The sequence below is a fragment of the Schistocerca piceifrons genome, chromosome 8, assembly GCF_021461385.2.
Source record: "Schistocerca piceifrons isolate TAMUIC-IGC-003096 chromosome 8, iqSchPice1.1, whole genome shotgun sequence".
NCBI classification, from domain to species: Eukaryota; Metazoa; Arthropoda; class Insecta; order Orthoptera; family Acrididae; genus Schistocerca; species Schistocerca piceifrons.
The window spans coordinates 406,469,813-406,483,808 of NC_060145.1; the positions used below are offsets into that span (position 1 = coordinate 406,469,813).

Consider the following 13,996-nt stretch of genomic DNA (forward strand, 5'->3'; position numbering starts at 1 on the left):
GAGAATAGCGAAAGGGTTGCCAGTGCAGTATTTTGTGCATGACGATCATGCACCATAAATGTTCGATGGCATTCACGTCAGACAATCTGGGTGGCCAGATCATTCTCTCGAATTGTTCAGAATGTTCCTCAAACGAACCATGAACAGTTGTGGCCCAGTGACACGGCAGATTGTCATTCATAAAACTTCCATCGTTGTTTCGGAAGATGGGTCCATGAATGGCTGCAGAAATGAGAACAGCGAGAAACTTAACATCAGGACTGACGATTACGAAGTACAGGGTGATCAAAAAGTCAGTATAAATTTGAAAACTTAATAAACCACGGAATAATGTAGATAGAGAGGTAAAAATTGACACACGTGCTTGGAATGACATGGGGTTTTATTAGAACCGAAGAAAAACAAAGTTCACATAATGTCCGACAGATGGCGCGTGAAAGATCTCTTCCGCGCGTCCTTTGGTGATGATCGTGTTCTCACCCGCCACTTTCGTCATGTTTGGCCTCCCAGCTCCCCAGACCTCAGTTCGTGCGATTATTGGCTTTGGGGTTACCTGAAGCCGCAAGTGTATCGTGATCGACCGACATCTCTAGGGATGCTGAAAGACAACATCCGACTCCAATGCCTCACCATAATTCCGGACATGCTTTACATTGCTGTTTACAACATTATTCCTCGACTACAGCTATTGTTGAGGAATGATGGTGGACATATTGAGCATTTCCTGTAAAGAACATCATCTTTGGTTTGTCTTACTTTTTTATACTAATTTTTGCTATTCTGGTCAGATGAAGCGCCATCTGTAGGACATTTTTTGAACTTTTGTAATTTTTTTGGTTCTAATAAAACATCATGTCATTCCAAGCATGTGTGTCAATTTGTACCTCTCTATCTACATTATTCGGTGATTTATTCAGTTTTCAAATTTATACTCACTTTTTGATCACCTGGTAAATAAAATTATCAATCCTGCTACCCACACAGCAAAAAACCCTTGACGATCGGAGCAAGGAGAAAACCAAACGCATACTAACACTGGCAAAAAGAGCATTCCTGTTCAAAGAAATCTACTATTAACAAATATAGGCCTTAATTTGAGAAATAAATTTCTGAGAATGTACGTTTGGAGCACAGTATTGTATGGTACTTAAACATGGACTATGGGGAAACCGGAACAGAGGAGAATCGAAGCATCTGAGATGTGGTGCTACAGACGGATGGTGACAAATTAGGTGGACTGATAAGGTAAGGAATGGGAAGGGTTCTGCGCAGAATGGGTGAGGAAAGGAAAATGTGGAAAACACTGACGAGGGTGAAAGGGAAGGATGATATGACTTCTGTCAGGACATCAGGGACTTATCTCCATGGTACTAGAGGAGCTGTAGGAGGCAAAAACTGTAGAGGAAGACAGAGACAGGAATACACCCTGCAAATAATTGAGAACGAACGTTGCAAGTGCTACTTTGGGATAAAGAGGTTGGCAGAGGAGAGGAATTCATAGCGCGCCGCACCAAACCAGTCAGAAGACTGATGATTCGAAAAAAAGAAAAAGATACTGCGCACAGTAGAGGAACAATTAGAAGATGATGATTGTATCAGTATGACAATGCAACGTGTCATAAAGCAGTATCTGTGTCGACAGTAAAACTCCTCAAATGGACTGCCCAGCTAAGAGTCCCGATCTGAACCCAACGGAACACCTTCGAATGTCGCCTTCTCTCCCGGCCCAGCGTCCACCGTGACTGCCGTATCTGGTTTCAGGCCTTGAGGAAGAAATAGCTGCCATTGTTCTACAGGCTTTCATACGCCTTATTGAAAACATCTGCAGCAGAGTTCGACTCGTCATAAGGGTGGATACATCCACGTTACACTCACCTTCATTCACAGAAAACGGCAACTTAAGCTGTGCCAATTGACATCGTCCGTGATCAGGGGTTCGAGACAGCAGGAAACAGGAAAATCATGTCTTACTTAAGGAAGTGGGCCGTTTTTATTTTGGAAATACTGTATTATTTTAGGCAGTCCCTTATTATCGGACTGGATTAAAATCTTATATAATTTGTGACGTTTCTTACGGTACCCAGAAGCTGCTTCTGCCGAGGAAACTTCCGTATCCGTAAATCTAAGAAAACATCCTGTGTCGCCGTGTTTACAAGACGCCCTGTCGAGCGTACACCTGACGCCGATTATTCGGGGATGCGGCAGTGGGTCTCTAATTGGAAGCAGCGGTAAGCAGTCCGTGTAGTTTGGGTCGGGGCCTAGGGGAATGCCGGCGTCCGGCACTACCTCCGCCTTGGTTCTGATGCTATCACCCGTCTGCTTGCCTACCTGCCTCTTACTTGCTGATGGGCCCACCTCCCGAGAGGTGATGACGGATCACTTATAGCTGCCTCCTCTCCTGTTTCTTTCTTTTACTTTCCTACGTAATTGGGAGGGAACGGTTTAGTATATCCCGATTTACACATACTCGTTTGGTATGCTTACAATGATGTCTTCCTCAAGAACGAGATGTACTACAAAAAAACATTCGATATACTGTCTTTTTTCGGGAAGATCCGCAGTCAGTGGTTGTACAACAAACTTATTTGACGATCTATATAACACAGAATTTCTTAAGCCGTGACCTGCTTTGGTTACATAGAACAATCTTCAGATTTGCGTCTATAGCCCAAAAGAGTAACGCCTAAAATTCTACAAGCAATATGCGAGCTGCGTCGTACAACAACATACTGTTCTACGGCGTATCATGCATATTACTTATATAATTGCTCGGGTGACTCTTGTAGCCGACATACTCCATCTGAAGAAGGTTTACTGGAACTGAGACCGGAGATTAGAAATATATGCAATCGAGACGAATAATAAAAATTGTAAGCTACAGAAAAAATACATTTCTAAATGTCCACTCTGATGATTCCCGCTATCACAGTATTTCGAAGACTGAAAAGTTGTCAGGGACTGAAATTGATGGCCTAATACGTACTCACTGTCTTCACTTAAGCTAGAATATTATGATATGTAGAATACCCAATCCGGACGAACACTGAAAATTTGTCTTCTGTCTGCCACGTCGATAAAATTTTAAAAATCACACCTTAGCAATTATATAAAGATGGTTGATGTGCGTAAGAACACCGTACATTGTTACACAAAAACCAACATGCTAAGGGAAAAAAGTAATGTGTTGAGCGGAGAGAAAATATATTAATCAACAACCATAGGTATCTGGTGCATGTTAGTCCGTTACTATTTTCCGACCTTTAACTGGATCCTCACGGTGTAAGAAGTTTCAGCACGCTAGATGAACTCGGAGTTAGGGAATTAGTACTTTATTACAGATGTGTCCTTGCACCCCATCGAAAGATACCGTTTAGAACATCTCAGTCGTGCACGAAGTTTGATGAGACTAGCAATTTTTTACCAGAAAAAAAATCCCAGTTCTTGAGCATACACCTTAATCATCTGCTATGGAACCGTACGACGTTTTATATTTTCGAAATGTAATGTCCACTAAAAGTAATTCATTTTTCGAAGCTGGAAGAGGTACAAACGAGAGGGACGGGGCACTTAGCGCATTCACAGAAAACTATACGCAACGATGATTTTGTCAGTGATGGGAACGAATACTGTACTCAGATGTGGCCTAATTTGAAGGCGATCACTAGTAACCGGGAGTATTTGTGCATTAAAAAAACATACGCAGCGTCCATTGGTATTGGATTTGCTAATGCATACTCTAAGTGAAAAACGCATGAATGGCTAGAGGAGAGACATAGTAATATGAATGGCTCGGAAACCTTTGGAGAAAAAGTAGAACCCGTAATAATATCAAGAGCTCAGATAGCAAGCCAGTATCAAGTAAAGAACGAAAGGTTGAAATGTGGAAAGACTTTATAGAAGCGCCACATAGTAAACCTGAAGATAGTAATATCATATAAACGGAAGAGGAAGTTGAGGATGAAACGGGAGAGATGATACTGCAAGAAGAATTTGCTCTGAAAAACCTATAGACCAAAAAAGGGCACTTGGAGAGAGCGACGTTCCTTCATAATCATTGAGCCCTTATCTTAATATTCCACCTGTTACGCAAGATGTTGATAGTCGGAATGCTCCTGACTTCTAGAAAAATGTAATAGTTATAATTCTGCAAAAGGCAGTTCCTTACAGGTGTTAATAGTGCAGTACCGTCAGCTTAATAAATCATGGCTGGAAAATACTAACAACGTTTATTCACAGGAGAATGGTAAGACTGCTCGAAGGCGAATTTGAGGAATTTGGCTTTCAGAGAAATACAGGGACTTGCGAGGTAATACTGACCCCATGATTTATTTTAAGAGACAGATTGTGGATAGGTAAACTTATGTTTATAGCATTTGTAGACTTGCGAAAAGGTTATAATAACGCTGAAAGAACAACACATTTCGATATTCTGAAGATAGGACGAATAAAATACAAGGAGCGAAATGTTATCTACAACGTATACGGAAAACGGACTACAGGTGTAATAATAGTAAAAGTATATGAAAGGAAACACGTAGGTAGGAATGTTATGTGTCTTGTAGCCTATTCCCGGTATTTTTTAACCTGTGTGTTGAGCGAGCAACGGAAACCATTGATAAATATACTCTCATGCTCATAAATTAAGTATAATTGCAGGATGTGGTGTCACACAACGTGGCACGGTATTGGTGATAAATAGAGTAAACCGTCCCGAAACACATGTGCTACAAAACGCCACTGTTTCCTGCGCATGTACCCCGACATCAATATGGGATTGATCACCATGCACACGTACATAGGCCGCACAACGTGTTGGAATACTCTGGATCAGGTGGTCGAGCAGCTCCTGGTGTATAGCCTCCCGTTCTTGCACCAGTGCAGCAAAATTACTGACGATGGCCGGTATAGGGAAGGTATAAACTGCATACTGTCAGTAATAAGAAAAGCGTTTCTGAGAAAGATAAATATGTTAATACCGCAACTAATTTTTTAATGTTAGAAAGTCTTTAGTGGAAGTATTCGCCTAGACTGCAGCCCCGAACAGAAGTGAAATGTGGACAATGAACAGTTCATACAAAAAAATGTATAGAAGCTGTAGAGATATGGTAGTATAGAAAAGTGCTGAATATCTGATGGATAGATCGGATAACTAATGACGAGGTAGTACTGTTTCGATTGGTAAGAAAAAGAAATAAGTGATACAACTTAACTAAAAGAAGAGATCGTTTAATTGGACAAATACTGTGGCATCACGGTATCGTCAGTTTGGTAACAGAGGGAAATGGGGGGGGGGGGGAGGGGATGGGGGAACTGTAGGGCGATCAAGCAAGTTCAGATGGATGTGGCTTGTGCTAGTTATGCAAGGATGAAGAGGCTTTCACAGGACAAACGTATGCAGGAAGCAGCATGTGAGCAGTCTTCGGACTGAAGTCCACAACAACATAGCGTTCTCGCTTCCCGCGCCCGGGTTCCCGGGTTCGATTCCCGGCGGGGTCAGGGATTTTCTCTGCCTCGTGATAACTGGGTGTTGTGTAATGTCCTTAGGTTAGTTAGGTTTAAGTAGTTCTAAGTTCTAGGGGACTGATGACCATAGATGTTAAGTCCCATAGTGCTCAGAGCCATTTGAACCATTTTGAACCACAACAATAACATTACACAGTACAGATCAGTATAAACAGAACCGAAAAGGCTGTGTGCTAGTCTACAAATAATCATTTTCCTGTTTTCTAGTGTATGCCATAACTAAAATGTACTCGAAGGAACGGCTGAAATTTCGTGACAGATATTTACGATGTCTCGGCAACAGAACAAAGCTTCCTTCATTAGGCGGGCTAACACATCGACACAGACTGATAATAGCATGTCATCCACGTGCCGAAACGGTGCACGTCTGTCGCAGTGATGTAGCCATTCACACGAGCGTGTATGAGGCGAAACAAAATATGTCTCTGCTATTATAAAACAGTCGGGTGATGCTGAGGGAATTAGATTAGCAAATGAGGCACTTAAAGTAGTAAAGGAGTTTTGCTATTTGGGGAGCAAAATAACTGATGATGGTCGAAGTAGAGAGGATATAAAATGTAGGCTGGCAATGGCAAGGAAAGCGTTTCTGAAGAAGAGAAATTTGTTAACATCCAGTATTGATTTAAGTGTCAGGAAGTCATTTCTGAAAGTATTCGTATGGAGTGTAGCCATGTATGGAAGTGAAACATGGACGATAAATAGTTTGGACAAGAAGAGAATAGAAGCTTTCGAAATGTGGTGCTACAGAAGAATGCTGAAGATTAGATGGGTAGATCACATAACTAATGAGGAAGTATTGAATAGGATTGGGGAGAAGAGAAGTTTGTGGCACAACTTGACCAGAAGAAGGGATCGGTTGGTAGGACATGTTCTGAGGCATCAAGGGATCACCAATTTAGTATTGGAGGGCAGCGTGGAGGGTAAAAATCGTAGAGGGAGACCAAGAGATGAATACACTAAGCAGATTCAGAAGGATGTAGGTTGCAGTAGGTACTGGGAGATGAAAAAGCTTGCACAGGATAGAGTAGCATGGAGAGCTGCATCAAACCAGTCTCAGGACTGAAGACCACAACAACAACAGCAACATTATAAAACTACTTCCTCACTATAACAAATAATGACATATTTAGTCTTGTTTTTACTGCATCTTTTTCCAAAGGTGTCTACATCTGAACTACCTGTACCGGCATAACATAAATGTTCCATTTCGGCTTCAGATATTAGGGTTCTACTCTAGTTTCTCTTTACCGATTTCATTTACAGAACTTCTGTATTGTGTGACATGCATAGGGTAGTTTATTATGAAGTGCCACCATTTCTGTGAGAACCATGATCTCCAAGTTAGCTCGTGATCACATTATAAACTTGTGGAAACTACTTGATAAAATAAAATTCTGAGCCCGACTGGAACACTTGACAGGCAATGTTCCTGCAGCTGTGGAGATGGGTCGTGCTTTCATAACTGTCAGTAAGAGCACTGTATTCAAAGAACGGGACTCTGTATTAGAGTTCGAACTCGGCACAAATTATTATTGATTATGAAATAAAATTCTTTTTAGATGTCCATTAACAAGACTATTTTGTTGCACGTTTACTTTCATATTACGGAAATTTGGCCACTTAGGTTCCTTCACGGTCTTGCACGTAACACAAGTTTCAAGATCGAAGGTACTCGATTTTTCAAACATAAAATTTGTTTCCGCACAAAACATTATCATCAAATATAGAAAGATCAACAAAAAAGTATATAAAAATAAAATGTTAATTTCTGATTTACTGAACAAAATAAACGATGTAGGAAATGTGGCAAATAAGGACTGCTAAAAAACCTAGGGTAAATTTCGAATTTTGGTCATTCCAAACAAGGTGTAGATATTGTTACATCAGTAATGCTTCCAGTTCCTCCGTTTAGGGGCAAATCAACACAGCTTGCATCATCAGACCTTATTGTATGTTGTTCATATTCATGTTTTTTTTTCCTTGTGTTAATACGTGAATGCCAATTGTACAATTAATGTTACGTGCGTAACTATGGAATGACGGAGTACGGCTACTATATGACGAAGATAGACGTTGTAATTAGCAAAATGTCACATTTGAGACGTTATGCGAGGAATATACACTGTCGAGTTCATATGAAAACCTCCAAACGTGCAATCTGTAACGCTTCAGGGGACTGATGACCTCAGAAGTTAAGTCCCATAGTGCTCAGAGCCATTTGTAACGCTTCGCTCTTCACGTACGTCACGCGATTTTCTCTCTCTTACTTTGTCGGCTGATTCTGTTGATGCCGCATCGCATGTCATGTGTTCGTGGACTGCTTTTCTTTATTAGTTTCCCCTGTCTAAAACCACAATGTAAAATCGGTGTCGTCGTTTTGCCCCTCATTGATGTCATTCCAGCGCTAAATGTTACCATTTTATTAAATTAATCGTAACTAACGGATACTTTTTTTTCTTTTTGTTTGCAGGGAAAGAAACTTTGCTGCAAGCTGAGAAGGGCGTTTCATCATAGAGCTGTATTGGTAAGTGCGATACGTTCTGTTAACTTCAAGTATAATGCGATGCGAACGTCACGACAAACTGGTTTATGCAGGGTGCTTCAGAAAGAATATATATCTCGCTTATTGGAGGAACAAGTACATTGTCTAGTTTATATTCATTGCTGCCAGATGTCGGTTCTCTTCTGGTTGCTTGGTTACCGTCACACGTTGCAAAATGGCTACTCAGCAACAGAAATAATTTTGTGTTTTCGCGTTGGTACTTGTCTAGACTACAGCCTTGTACAGAAGTGAAAAATCATCAATAAATAGTTCATACAAGAATAGAAGCTGTGATAACAGTGCAAAGACGTTTCAGGTTGAAGTACCAAACTGATTCTCTGAATGGATGGCACATTCGCAGGACTGTATGTACAAGAATAAGTCCTGAGCGCCCTCCCGTTTCCAACGAAAGTGCCGCACGAATTCATACCGGTTTCCAACGTAGACCTACGAAATCAACTCGCTATACCAGTCGGGAGAAAAATGGCTCTGAGCACTGTGGGACTTAACATCTGAGGTCATCAGTCCCCTAGAACTTAGAACCACTTAAACCTAACTAACCTAAGGACATCACACACATCCATGCCCGAGGCAGGATTCGAACCTGCGACCGTAGCGGTCTGTCGGTTCCAGACTGAAGCGCCTAGAACCGCTCGGCCACCCCGCCCGGCACCAATCGGGAGATATAACGGCCTGCAACAACAATTTGGCATGTTTCTCGTTCCGTTGTAAAGTCGTATAAGCTGAGCTGTTACAGGCTCTACGTCATGACGAGAAAGGCAAACGTGTGGCATTTCCTGACAAGCTTCAGTGTGCTGTTGACAATAATAACGCTGTCGCACAGTGCGTCGTGTTCAGTGATTAAGCAACTTTCCACCTTAGTGGGAAAGTAAACAAACACAATGTTCGAATTTTGGTCTTAACAGAAACACGTATGCACTCACTGAACATCTACGAGATTCACCTGAAGTCAAGGTGGTTAGTGCGATGTCCCACTCACCTGTTTACGGACCATTCCACTTTGATGGAGATAAGGTTAACGGACAGCAGTATCTTGTTATGTTATAAAACCGGCTGTTTCCGAGTCTGAAAGAGGACAACTTCATTTTTTCAACACGACGGGGCACTACCTCACTGGGATCATCAAGTCCGTGAATATCTGAATGAGACTCTTGCGAGCCACGGGATTGGTCGTCAAACAGCCGGCGACTTAGCACTTCTCAGCTGGCTTACACTGTCTGTCTGTCACTTCTTCCTGTGGAGTTTCATCAAGGACACCGTTTATCCACCAACACTACTACAGAACCTAGAAGAGTTGAAGAACGAGATACTTGCTTATCCGGGTAGGGGAGGAATTCGAGTATCGAAATGGTATCGTTCGTGTCGCTGGTGGAAGACATTTTGAACATCCGTAATCTAAATTTGAGAAATTCATAAATATATATCCTGCCCGCCCGGTTAGCCGAGCGGTCTAACGCAAGGCTTTCCGGAGCGGGATGGAGCGCCTGGTCCACGGCACGAATCCGCCCGGCGGACTTGTGTCGAGGTCCGGTGAGCCGGCCAGTCTGTGGATGGTTTTTAGGCGGTTTTCCATCTGCCTCGGTGAATGTGGGCTGGTTCCCCTTATTCTGCCTCAGCTACACTATGTCGGCGATTGTTCCGCAAACAAGTTCGCCACGTTCGCGTACACCACGATTACTCTACCACGCAAACACAGGGGCTACACTCGTCTGTTGTGAGGCGTTACCTGGGGGGTTCCACCAGGGGTCGAACCGCACAGTAACCCTGGATTCGGTGTGGGGCGGCGGAGGGGTGAAGTCGACTGCGGTAGCCGTCGTAGGATTGTGGACCACTGCGGCTGCGGCGGGGACGGAGCAGCTTCTCCGTCGTTTCTAGGTCCCCGGTTAACATACAACATACAACATATATATATCCTAAATTTCATATCTGTATGTATTACAGCTTAATAAATATATGCGTTCGAGGAACATATACTCCTTTTGAAACACCATGTATTTCGAACTTTTTGTTCCTCAGGAAAGCAACAAAGATTTTATACACCATGATCATAGCGAAAGACTTCAAAGTACTACTAGCATCTCTAAAGTGCCCACTACCGATTGTTTAAATAATCTAACTCCCACGTGCAAAACAGTTTCAGACTTTACGAATGAGTAATGCGTTAAATATATGATGTTATGCTTGTCAGCAAAGAAAAGTGTGGAATAGTTTCAAAATTTTGCTTAAAGTTTGTTGGAAGTCGCTAAGGGCTCTCAATCTCGAATACTGGACGAGTATAGGCCAGGCAACTTGCGCTACATTTGCAGCAAAAGCTATTTTTCACGCATCTGTGTTGTAATTCATGAACTATGTAACGTACAATGATTTAATTTTTCAGGTACATTTAGTGGTACACGTGGATACTGTCTCCAAGGAATGTTCTAATAAAGATAGTAATAAAGAAGCATAAATTAAAGCACCATGCCTGATGCTGCAGTATTACTGCACGCAGTAAGACATAAACTTTATTTCTTTTCGTCATATTGTAGGAGGAGTAAGCGAGAAAAAGCTTGAAATTATGTGTCAAGTTCGTTGGAAGTCATTAAGTGCTCTTATTCTCAAATACTGTATGAATGTTGTCTGGGTAATTTGTGCTCAACGAGTTACGCTGTTTCTAGACGTATGCACAGTTTCTGACAGTATACTTGTCTTATTCTTTTAAGCCTTTGACGTAAGATTATAACTCTTAAGGAACCGATTATGACAGCAATTAAAATATTTAGCCGGCCAGTGTGGCCGAGCGGTTCTAGGCGCTACAATCTGGAACCGCACGACCGCTACGCTCGCAGGTTCGAATCCTGCCTCGGGCATGGATGTGTGTAATGTCCTTAGGTTAGTTAGGTTTAAGTAGTTCTAAGTTCTAGGGGACTGATGACCTTAGAAGTTAAGTCCCTTAGTGCTCAGAGTCATTTGAACCAATTTTTTTTTAATTTTTAAATTCGTTCACTCTTTGCCTACATAAAATCAAATTTTATTTCTTCTGGAGCCCTTAGGTTGGCAACCAGCAACCGGTACTGTGCCCCATGAACCAAGCCAGTCTTTTAGCAATAGACACTGCGGTGACTACAGTCATGGGACACCTCCTAATATCGTCTCGCACCTCTTATTGCCCGCCGTAGTGCAGCAACTCGATGTGGGGTGGACTCAGCAAGTCGTTGGAAGCCCACAGCAGAAATATTAAACCATACTGCCGCTATAGCCGTCCATAATTGTGAAAATATTACGGTTGCACGATTTTGTGCACGACTGATCTCGCGAATACGTCCCATAAATGTTTCATGGGATTCATGTCGAGCGATCTGGGTGGCCATATCATTCTCTCGAAATGTTCATCAACCCAATAGCGAACAATTCTGGCTCAGTGACACCACGCATTGTCATCCATAAAAATTCCATCGTTGTTTTGGAACATGAAGTCCATGAATGGCTGCAAATGGTCTCCAAGTAGCCGAACATAACCATTTCCAGTCAATTATCGGTTCAGTTGGACCAGAGGATCCAGCCCTTTCGATGTAAACACAGCCCATGCCCTTATGGAGTCATCACCAGCTTCGACAGTGCCTTTTAACAACTTGCATCCATGACTTTATGGGGTCTGCGTCGCACTCGAACCCCACCGTCACCACTTACCAACTGAATTCGGGACTCGTCTGACCAGGCCAACCGAAATGGTCACGAGCCCAGGAGAGACACTGCAGGTGATGTGCTGTTAGCAAAGGCAGTCGCGTCGGTCGTCGGCTGCCACAGCCCGTTAACGCCAAATTTCACCGCACTGTACAAACGGATACGTCGTCGTACTTTCCAAAATGATTTTTCCGGTTATTTCACGCAATGCTGCTTGTCTGTTAACAGTGACAACCATACGCAAACACCACTGCTCTCGGTCGTTAAGTGACGGACGTCGGTCACTGCGTCGTCCGTGGTGAAGAGTAATGCCATCAATTTGTATTCTCGGCATACTCTTTACATTGTGGATTCAGAATATTGAATTTCCTAAGGGTTCCGGAAAGAGAATGTCCCACGCTTCTAGCTCCAACTACCATTCCAAGTCTATTAACTCCTGTCGTCCGGCCGTAATCACGACGGAAACCTTTCACACGAATTGCCTGAGTACAAATGACAGCTCCGCCAATTCACTGTCCTTTTATACTTTGTGTGCGCGATAATACAGCACCTGCATATGTGCATATCACTATCCGATTACTTTTGTTATCTAGGTGTCGACCGATTCACTGTAGCAATACAGCGACCGTACTAGCTATGTGGCGCTCGATCAGAGGCAACCACATAGAAATCCTTGTGCTGGATGAAATTTTCATCACTAGTACTCCGTTGACAAAGGAAGCCGAACTGATGGCAGCCAGTCACTAATCACTAGAATCGACATCAATGTCCTGAATCAAACTCGTAAAGTCTCCGCTGTATTTCATGCAGTGACGTTACATGGCACTGCTGTTGGTGATGGGTAAGCTGTGCTCGGTGGCCTTCTTAGTAGTACATAGATTGGGGGGGCGGGGGGGGGGTGTCTGTCGCCATGAACACAACAAACACTACATATGAGCAATTACGCTTGTGGCAACACTACGCGCACTTCGTACAGGAAAGGTGAACAACTGGCTAGAATAGGAAAACTACTCATATTTGCATTCAGATGGTGGAGCCAAAAGTGGACTTCCCAGACAACTGCATTTACGGTTTTCCTTAATAACAAAACAAAAATAATAATTCGTATCATTCGATTTCTCGAACTCTTTGTTTTGAACATAAGATGTGTTTCTCGTGCTTTCGTGTAATGAGTGAAGGTCACACTTGCTGTTGTTATTGATTTGAATATTTTAGTGATTTTTTTTAAGTTACTTGACTTGCAGAAGGTGCGATTTGACCAAACTGCAAGACGTCAAGTCATGGGTCACTCAAATGGTATGGACATCTTGTCCCAAAGTCAAAGACAAAAATTTCTTGCTCAGACTGTGAAATACTGTTTTTAGAAGCCGGCCGGCGTGGTCGTGCGGTCCTAGGCGCTTCAGTCTGGAACCGCGTGACCACTACGGTCGCAGGTTCGAATCCTGCCTCGGGCATGGATGTGTGTGGTGTCAAATGGCTCTGAGCACTATGCGATTTAATTTCTGAGGTCATCAATCACCTAGAACTTAGAACTAATGAAACCTAACTAACCTAAGGACATCACACACATCCATGCCCGAGGCAGGATTCGAACCTGCGACCGTAGCGTCGCTCGGTTCCAGACTGTAGCGCCTAGAACCGCACGGCCACTCCGGCCGGCTGTGTGTGGTGTGGTGTCACCGCCAGACACCACACTTGCTAGGTGGTAGCCTTTAAATCGGCCGCAGTCTGGTAGTATACGTCGGACCCGCGTGTCGGCACTATCAGTGATTGCAGACCGAGCGCCGCCACACGGCAGGTCTAGAGACATTTCCTAGCACTCGCCCCAGTTGTACAGCCGACTTTGCTAGCGATGGTTCACTGACAAATTACGCTCTCATTTGCTGAGACGATAGTTAGCATAGCCTTCAGCTACGTCATTTGCTACGACCTAGCAAGGCGCCATTATCATTTGCTATTTATCTTGTGATGCATGTACCGTCAGACCGATGTTTACCAATTATGGATTAAAGTTAAGTATTCCAGAAGCTACGTACTTTTTTTACTAGACTCAACTTCTTTAACTGTTCCAGACCTCACGCCAGCCTGCGTGAGCTTAAACGCGTCCCTTCCGGCTTCCTCCTAGTGGCTTGGCTGTCTTGCCAAGCCACAACATGTGGTGTCCTTAGATTAGTTAGGTTTAAGTAGTTCTTAGTTCTAGGGTACTGATGACCACAGATGATTAAGTCCCATAGTGCTCAGAGCCAT

At 43.1% G+C, this 13,996-nt stretch overlaps 1 protein-coding gene across 1 annotated transcript in view; it reads left to right on the forward strand.

Moving 5' to 3' along the window:
- LOC124712385 overlaps positions 1 to 13,996 on the forward strand; it is a 719,796-nt gene that overhangs the window by 348,215 nt on the left and 357,585 nt on the right. Inside the window, exon 4 of the mRNA XM_047242681.1 lies at positions 7,994 to 8,047. The gene's annotated coding sequence lies outside the window, so the exon portion shown is untranslated. The remainder of the gene's footprint in view (positions 1 to 7,993; positions 8,048 to 13,996) is intronic.